Consider the following 9606-nt stretch of genomic DNA (forward strand, 5'->3'; position numbering starts at 1 on the left):
ATTACTTCCTATGTTCTCTAGAATTTTGTACAATGGAGTATTATGCCTCCATCAGAAAGGATGAATACCCAACTTTTATATCAACATGGACAGGACTAGAAGAGATTATGCTGAATGAAATAAGTCAAGCAGAGAGAGTCACATATCATATGGTTTCACTTACTTGTGAATCATAAGAAATAACACAGAGGACATTGGGAGATGGAGAGGAGAAGTGAGATGGGGGAAATCAGAGGGGGAGACAAACCATGAGAGACTGTGGACTCTGAGAAACAAACTGAGGGTTTTGGAGGGGAGAAGGGTGGGAGGTTGGGTGAGCCTGGTGGTGGGTATTATGGAGGGCATGTATTGCATGGAGCACTGGGTGTGGTGCATAAACAATGAATTTTGGAGTACTGAAAAGAAGTAAAATAAAATAAAATGGAAAAAAAAAAGATACAGAAGTATTGGGGCTCCTGGGTGGCTCAGTCCATTAAGCAACTGACTCTTGATTTTGGCTCACAGCATGAACTCAGGGTCATGAGATCAAGCCCCACATTGGGCTCATGCTCAGAAAGGATTCTGCTTGAGATTCTCTCCCTTTCCTTTTGCTCCTCCCCACCACATGTGCATTCATGGTCTCTCTCTCAAATAAATAAATCTTTTTTTTTTTTAAGATATAGAGACACCTAAGTGACTCAAATCAGTTAATGGCCTACCTTTGACTCAGGTCATGATCCTGGTGTCCTGGGATCAAGCCTTGCATAAGGCTCCCTGCTCAGTAGACTGTTTCTCCCTTTTCCGCTGCTGTTCTCCTGCTTGTACTCTCTTTTTCTCACTCTGACAAATAAATAAATTATTTAAAAATAAATAAATAATTGGAAAATATATAGGAGTATTAATGAGAGTATTTATTTCTTGTGTAATGAATTCAGTCAGTTCGTTTGTCAAAGAATTTGTTTATTTCAACCATATTATCAAACTTACTGACATGATTGTTTATTCCCTTATCATACCCCTTTATTCTCTTATTCCTTTACTGCCTGTCAATTCTCTTGTAATAGCCCCTCTTTCATTCTTAATATTGGTAATTTGTGTTTCTTTTCTTTTCTTTTTTTTTTTAAGATTTTTTTTTTTAATTTATTTATTTGACAGAGAGAGATCACAAGCAGGCAGAGAGGCAGGCAGAGAGAGAGGAGGAAGCAGGTTCTCCGCCCAGCAGAGAGCCCGATGCGGGGCTCGATCCCAGGACCCTGAGACCATGACCTGAGCCGAAGGCAGCGGCTTAACCCGCTGAGCCACCCAGGCCCCCCTGTGTTTCTTTTCTTTGACTAGGAGTTTCATTTTATTGATTTTCTTAGTTTCATTGACTTTTCTAATTGTTTTAATGTCATTGGTTTCTGTTCTTTTTTTTAAGTTTTTTTTTTTTTTTAGTTTCTTATGCATTTTAACTTTTTCTCTTTTTAAAAAAATTTTCATGGTATGAAATTTGATCACTGATTTAGGACCTTTCTTCTTTTCTAATAAAAAATTTAATGCTATTAATTTCTCAGTGATGATTATATCTTGCACATTTAAATATGTTTTGTTTTCAAGGTATTGATTTAAAATTCAAAGCACTTTCTAATTTTTCTTGTGATTTTTTAAATTTGGCCAGTGGATTATTTAGAAGTATGTTGTTTATTTCCAGATATTTAGGGATTTTTAAAAAATATATCTTCCTGTTACTTATTTTTAGTTTAGTTCTATTATGATCAGAGAACATTCTGTTTGATCACAATCTTTTGAAGTTGTTGAGGTTTCTCTTATGGCTCAGAATATGGTCCATCTTGGTAAATGTTCTATGTGCACCTGAGAAGAACTTGTATTTGCTTCTGCTGAATGGAGTATTCTGTAAATGTCATTCAGGTCAGCATGTTGATAGTGTTGCTCAAATCTATATATATCTTACTGATACTTTTATCTAGCTATTATATCCATTCATTAGAGGAGAGTGTTGAAGACTGACAATAAATGTGAATTATTCTATCTCTACTTTAAGTTTTATCAGTTTTTTTTCCTTCATGTATTAAAGCTCTGTCATTAGCTACATACACATTTAGTATTGCTATAACTTCCTGTCTACTGCTATGTGTGTGTGTGTGTATTTTTTTATTTACCTCTAATATTTAATCTTACTCTGAAATCTACTTTGTCACATATTAATATAGCTTCTCCAGATCTCTTTTCATCAGTATTTGCATTGTATATAATTTTCTATTCTTTTACTTTCAACCTATCTATGTCTTTAATATTTAAAGTATGTTTCTTTTACAAACTCCATAGATGGGTCTTTATTTGTTACATGGATTAGCAATCTTTGTCTTTTAATATGTCATTTAGAACATTTAATGCAATTATCGATACAGTTGGGTTTATCGCCTTACTTTTTTGTTTTCTATTAGGAAATCTGAATTTTGTTCTTTTTTTTCTTTTTTTCCTGATTTCTTTTAAGTTGCTTGAATTTTTTATTTTCATCTTCTATCTACTGTTGGCTTATTAGTTATACTTATTTTAATTTTTGCATTAATTGCTAGTTTTGCATTAGTTGCATATTTTTAACTTGCATAGTTTACCTCCCAATCAAGTAATGTCAGTTCTCATACATAGTGTGAATACACTGAAACTTACCTTATATTTTACCTTATATGTGTTATTGTTATACATTTTAATTCTACATGTAATAAACCACATTATACAGTGTTTCTATATTTACCTTAGATGGTCAATTATCTCATGAAGAAAATAAAGTTTAAAAATTACCTTTTAGGGACACCTGGGTGGCTCAGTGGGTTAAAGCCTCTGCCTTCGGCACAGGTCATGGTCCCTGGGTCCTGGGATCGAGCCCCACATTGGACTCCCTGATCAGCAGGGAGCCTGCTTCCTCCTTTCTCTCTCTGCCTGCCTCTCTGCCTACTTGTGATCTCTGTCTGTCAAACAAATAAACAAAATCTTTTAAAAAATTTTAAAAAAATTACCTTTTACATTTGTCCACAGTTTCACCAATTTAACACTCTTCATTGAGTGTATGTGTGTGTGTGTGTGTGCATAGTATCTAAGTTTTTATCTGGTATCATATTTCTTCCATTTGAAAAAGTTCCTAAAATATTTCTTTTTTTTTTTTTTTAAAGATTTTATTTATTTATTTGACAGACAGAGATCACAAGTAGACAGAGGCAGGCAGAGAGAGAGAAGGGGAAGCAGGCTCCTGGCTGAGCAGAAAGCCCGATGTGGGGCTCGATCCCAGGACCCCGGGATCATGACCCGAGCTGAAGGCAGAAGCTTTAACCACTGAGCCACCCAGGCACCCCTCCTAAAATATTTCTTATCCTACACTGGGGACTCTGTAAGTTTTTGTCTAAAAAATCTTTACCTTCATTTTAAAAGTGTTTCTTGGGGTGCGTAGGTTGCTGAGTTGGTCAAGTATCTGCTTTTGGCTCACATCATGATCCTAGGGTCCTGGAATCAGGCCCCATGTCAAGCTCCCTGCTTGGTGGGGAGCCTGCTTCCCCCTCTCTTCCCTGTTCTTGCTCTCTTTCCTATCTCTCTCTCTCTCAAATAAAAAATAAAATCTTTAAAAAAAATGAAAAGGTGTTTCTTTTTGCTTTTGGTACTATAAAGATGTAAAGACGTCATGTCATTTTATTATCTTGTTTGCATAGTTTCTGATTAAAGGTCTGCTATCATTCTTATCTTTGTTCCTCTACAGTTAAGATTACTTCTCAGGCCTTCTGGTTTGAGTTTATCTTTGATTTTCAGCAGTTTGGTTATCACATATATAGGGTTTGTTGTTGTTATTGTTTTTTGTTTGTTTTTTAATTGTACTGAGCTTCTTCCATCTGTGGTTAGTTTTTGTAATAGGTTGAATGGTGGTCCCTCAAAAGGTATGTCCAACTCTAATCCTTGAGGGCTTTGAATGTGACCATATTTGGAAGTAAGGTCTTTGCAAATGTAATTAAGTAAAGGATCTCAAGATAAGATCATGTCGGATTGTCTGGTGGATCTTCAGTCCAGTGGTAAGTATATTTGTAAGAGACATACAAAGAAGAGACACAGAGAACAGGCCATGTGAAGAGGATGACAGAGGTTTGGGTTATGTAGCCACAAGACAAGGAGTACCTACAGCTACCAGAACCTGGAAGAGCCAAGGAAGGAGTGTCTTCTAGAGCTTGTAGGCAAAGTATGGCTCTCTAAACAACTTGATTTCAGACTTCTGGGCTCTTAGAACTGTGAGAGATTAAACTTCTGTTAAAACAGAAAACCATCAAATTCATGGTAATTTAGTACATCAACCCTAGAAAACTAATATAATTGCTTTTCCTTCTTTTTGGGAAATTTTATTTCTTCAAGTATTTCCTGAGCTAATATATACACGAATGGGATTCATCATTGCTCCATTTTTTGTTGTTGTTTCTAGCATTTTTATTTGGCTTTTATTTTACATAGTTTCCCTCTCTCTACTGTTGTTTTCCAGCTTACTGTATTTTGTCTATTTATTGCAGTAGATGGTTTCTGCTTATGTCTCTCCTGTATGAACAGTGGATCTTAGACTGAGCCCTGCAGGGGAGGCAGCTTGTTGCCCTCCTTTCAGGGCCTTAAGCTTTATCCTGTGTAGGAGAGAAGAGTCCAGTGAAGCCTGTGGGGTTTTGTACCTTTCCTTCCATCATTGATCACCTGAAGGACTGTGCCACCAAGTAGGTCTCTCTTTATCTCCTGTTCTGCTCCTGATCTCTTATAAGCACCTGGGGGAGCCCTGTAAAAAGACTCACTAAGTGGCCCAGAGTTATTTTGTGTAGGAGCTTTCAGGTATCTTTAATTGACACGCTAGCATACATGGCCTTTTGAAATCTCTTAAAAAATAATTGTTTTATTCTTATTCACCTTTATGACCACCACTCCTTCTTCTTGCACTCTTCCGAATGTAAAACAGCATGTTGGTCTCATTTCTTCCCAGAGGGATTTAAAATTTTTGGAATTCAGTTTCCTTGCAACTTCATGCATACTTTAGGTTCAAATAAAAATGCAATATTCTGTAAATTATTTTACTCTTATAGTTATGTGGGTATAATGTTGGATTGTAGCTTTCTACATACTAAGGAGAAAAAAATTATCTTTTGTTACTTTTTCAGTTCTGATGGTTTTTTAATTTATTTTTTTCTTTTTACTCTGTATTTTGTTTATTGACTTCTTTTTCTTTCATTCATGATCTTTGTTTTTGGTCATAGATTTATTTATGTTATTTATATTTTCAAGGAACCAGTTTTTGGTGTTGTTAATATTGATTTTGTTATTATTTTTCTCTATTTCCTTGATCTTTGCTCTCATTTATATTATCTATTTCCTTATTTTTTATTTGTATTTATTAGATGGCTGCATTCTGGGTTTCAATTTTTGTTCCTAATGAATATATTTAGTAAAGTTCCCTCAAAGAACTACTTCAACTGTTTACCACAAATTTTGATTCATAATGTTTACACTATTTTTGGTTTTAGTTCTAAATACTTAAAAATATCTATATGAATTACTTTTTATCTTAAGGATCATGGACTTATAGTACTTTTTTTAACAATTTGAATATCACTTATTTCTTACTTTATGGTATTTTGTTAAAAAAATCTATGCTATGGAATTTAGGAATTCATTGACTTTTTTTTTTTTTGGTCTGACATGATCAGGGTTTTTTTTTAAGCTTTTTATGGTACTCAAAAGAAAATAATATAATCTCTCTCCACAGCTTTATAAATTGATTTCACTTACTATATTACTTGAAATTCATTTAATGAAGTTAGGTGAATAAGGTGTTAGGATCTTGATTTCATACATGATAAAAAAATGAGCTCAGGGAACTTAAGACATTTATAGAATTTAATTCCCTGCATAAATATTAGATCCAAGGACAAAACCAAATCATTCTATTCATTTATAATTCAACATTATTTCCCATTATTATTTTGAAATTAGAATAATATATAAGAAAATTGAATTGATATATTATAGAATGTCAAAAGATGAGTATCACACCTCAATAAAATTTTAGCTGGATAAAAATTAGTCACTTTTTAGACTATTCTTGCTAGGAGTTGCAATGGCAGAATTTTGGGGCTGTTATGCAGGAGACTCAAGCCTTATTAAATAATTGGGATTATATGACTCTAAGGTATTTTGTGCCCTGAGATACTATGGTTTTAAGAACAAGGATATTATAAGTACAATTTCTTTTTTCTTTTCTCCTTTTTAAATTAAAATAGTTTTTCAATATTAAGTTTTTTTCTCTTTGGTTTGGAAACAAAACATTTTGCACCTTCACAACACATATTTTAAATTTTAACTGTTAATGTTAAATTCTGCTGTTGCCCCTGATGCCTTTGCCTTATTATGAAAAGTCATTAGGATGACTGATATATCTGAAATTAAGACTAAACTTTTAAAGTTTTAAAGTCTCCTCTACCATAGCAACAATACTGCATTTTAAGTTTTTTGCTTACCACTATCCTGCTAATAAAGTTCTAGACAAATTTATTTAATTTTTTCCCAATATTTTTTTCTTTTAAAATTTTATTTAAATTGAATTAATTAACATATGGTATATCATTAGTTTCATATGTAGAGTTGAGTTATTCATCAATTACGTATAACCTACCCATTGGTCATTACATCACATGCCTTCCTTAATGCCCATCACCCAGTTACCCCATCCTCCACCTACCTCCCCTCCAGCAACCTTCAGTTTGTTTCCTATAATAAAGAGTCTCTTATGATTTGTCTCCCTCTCTGGTTTCATCTTATTTTATTTTCCCCTCCCTTCCCCTATGATCCTCTGTTTTGTTTCTTAAATTCCACATATGAGTGAAACCATATAATTGTCTTTCTCTGAGTGTCTTATTTCACTTAGCATAATACCATCCAGTTCTATCCATGTCATTGTAAATGGTAAAATTTCATCCTTTTTAATGGCCAAGTACTATTCCATTGTACATATATACCACATCCTCTTTTATACATTCATGTGTTGATGGCCATTTGGACTTTTTCCATAGTTTGGCTATTGTGGACCTTGTTATTATAAACACTGGGGTGCAGGTGCCCATTTGGATCATGACGTTTGCATTCTTTGGGTAAATACCTAGTAGTGAAATTGATGGATCATAGGATAGCTCTATTTTAAACTTTTGAGGAATGGCCACAGTTTTCCAGAATGTCTGTACTAGCTTACATTCCCACAAAGAGTGTAAGAGGATTCCCCTTTCTCTGCATCCACACCAACATCAATTGTTTCTTACTTGTTCATTTTAGCCATTCTGACTGGTGTGAGGTAGTATCTCATTGTGGTTTGGATTTGATATTTCTCTGATACTGGTGATGTTGAGCATTTTTTCATGTGTCTGTTGGCCATTTGGATGTCTTCTTTGGAGAAACATCTGTTCATGTCTTCTGTCCATTTCCTGATTGGATTATTTGTTCTTTGGGTGTTGAGTTTGATAAATTCTTTATAGATCTTGGATATTAGCCCTTTATCTGATATGTCATTTGCAAATATCTTCTCACATTTTGTAGGTTTTTTTGGTTTTGTCAACTCTTTCCTTTGCTGTGCAAAAACTTTTTATCTTGATGAAGTATTTCTCAATAAATTTTTAAAGTACCAGGTTTACAAAATAAGATTCTCTATATAAATGGCAATAAATTCAAGATTTCAAGAAAAAAATTTAAAGGAATATGTATTCTAAATAGATACAAAAAAATCAAGCTTGTTCATCGAGAGGATGTATTCTATAATAATGAATAAAATCAATGAGTGTTGATGATACAAAACTTTTACTTGGACAAAAAATGGAGAATTTCTGTTTTAATATATATTTCATTCAATGACATATCAATAAAAATAAAAATTGTTTCAATAGGAATGCTACGTTCAAAAATGTATAAGGCATTAGCCTTGGATGTAACTATGATGATGGCATTCTTTCCTTGAAAGCCTTAGGCAAAGTATGGTATTTCTTGGGTTGAAATATATAATATTAGTTCTAATAACTTCCATTCAGAATAGATTTATGTTCAGGTTTCCCTTCACTTTTTAAAAAATATTTAATAAATTAATATATAGTAAAATAAACTTTTTTTGGTACATAATTTTGTGAATGTACATGTATGCTCATTCATATAACTACTACCAAAGTCAGGTACAGAACACAATTTCAATATCCCCCAAATTTCCCTTGTGTTCTTTTTTTCTTTTTTTCAGTTATACCCTCCCCTATTCCTAATTAATAGCAACTGTTGCTCACTGTTTCACTGTTCTCTGTCATATAACTTAGTCTTTTCAAAAATTTCCTATTAATAAAACCATACAGTATATCACCTTTGAAACATGTTCCTTATATTAGTTCTAATATTCAGAACTAATATTCTGAATATTATATTCAGCATAATGCCTTTAAGATTCCTTAATGTTAATGTGGATATTAATAATACATTCCCTTTTAATTCTGATGGTTATTTTAAAGAGATTTATAGTAGTTTGTATATTCAGTTTTTTAGAGACATCTGGATTGTTTCTAATTTTAGCCATTATTGAGAAAACTACTATAAACATTCATGTATAGGTTTTTGTGTGAACGTAAGTTTTGTTTTGGTTTGATTTGATTTGATTTTCTGGAGTCCATACCCAGGATTACTAGATCATATGGTAAATTAGAATTAGATTTTGCATGCCCAGCAGCTCTGGATTGGAGTTCTAGTTGCTTCTTATCCTCACTAGCACTTGGTATTGACAGCTTGTTATATTTTAGATATTCTAATAGTTGTGTAGTGCTATAGGACTGTTGTTTCAATTTATATTTCCCTTAAAGATAACGATGGTAAGCATCTTTTTATATACTTATTTGTCATTCACATATCCTTTTTGATAAGCAAATAAAAAAGTATTCAGTAATTCTGATCTCAAGAATATGGTTCTTTAAAATCTCACTTCTAGGTATTTACACAAGTAAATTAAAATTTAAAGTGAGGTGAACTCTCATATGTGATAGTGTGAGGCTCTCCACATACTTGGTTTTCAGTAAAATTGGTAAAATTATTTTAAAATAACCATTTATAATCTCTGGAAATGGTCCACATATTCATACAGCTAATGAAGAAATATTTATTCAAGAAACTATACTAAAAAATCAGTAATAATAGGAAATTTTGTAGTATTTGGACTGATACCCACTCTCTTCCTTTCCCATCCCTACTCAACATGACAGAAACTACACTCCAGACTGGCACAGCCAAGAAAACAGAGACCTCCCTTCCCCCCAGTTCTGTCTAAAAGACTATCTTCCCATGATGGGAAGAACAGCAGCCTTTCTCATCCTACCCACAGCTACCAGTGGTGAGATAAATTCCAGGAGATTGCAAATGACAGGTGGGGGGTTTCCTTTTTCCAGCTAGGTCATTCTCATAGAATGAAGACTTTAACTTATCATGGCATCACTGTGAATAATGGGGCCTGGTTACCCTTGCCCTCCCCTATAAAGTGGAGCTTGTAGGATAGTTCTTCTTGCATCCTGGGAGAGGCAAGCCTGGAAGATCTGAGGCTAGTGCTCCATC

The sequence above is a fragment of the Lutra lutra genome, chromosome 1 (assembly GCF_902655055.1).
Source record: "Lutra lutra chromosome 1, mLutLut1.2, whole genome shotgun sequence".
NCBI lineage: Eukaryota > Metazoa > Chordata > Mammalia > Carnivora > Mustelidae > Lutra > Lutra lutra.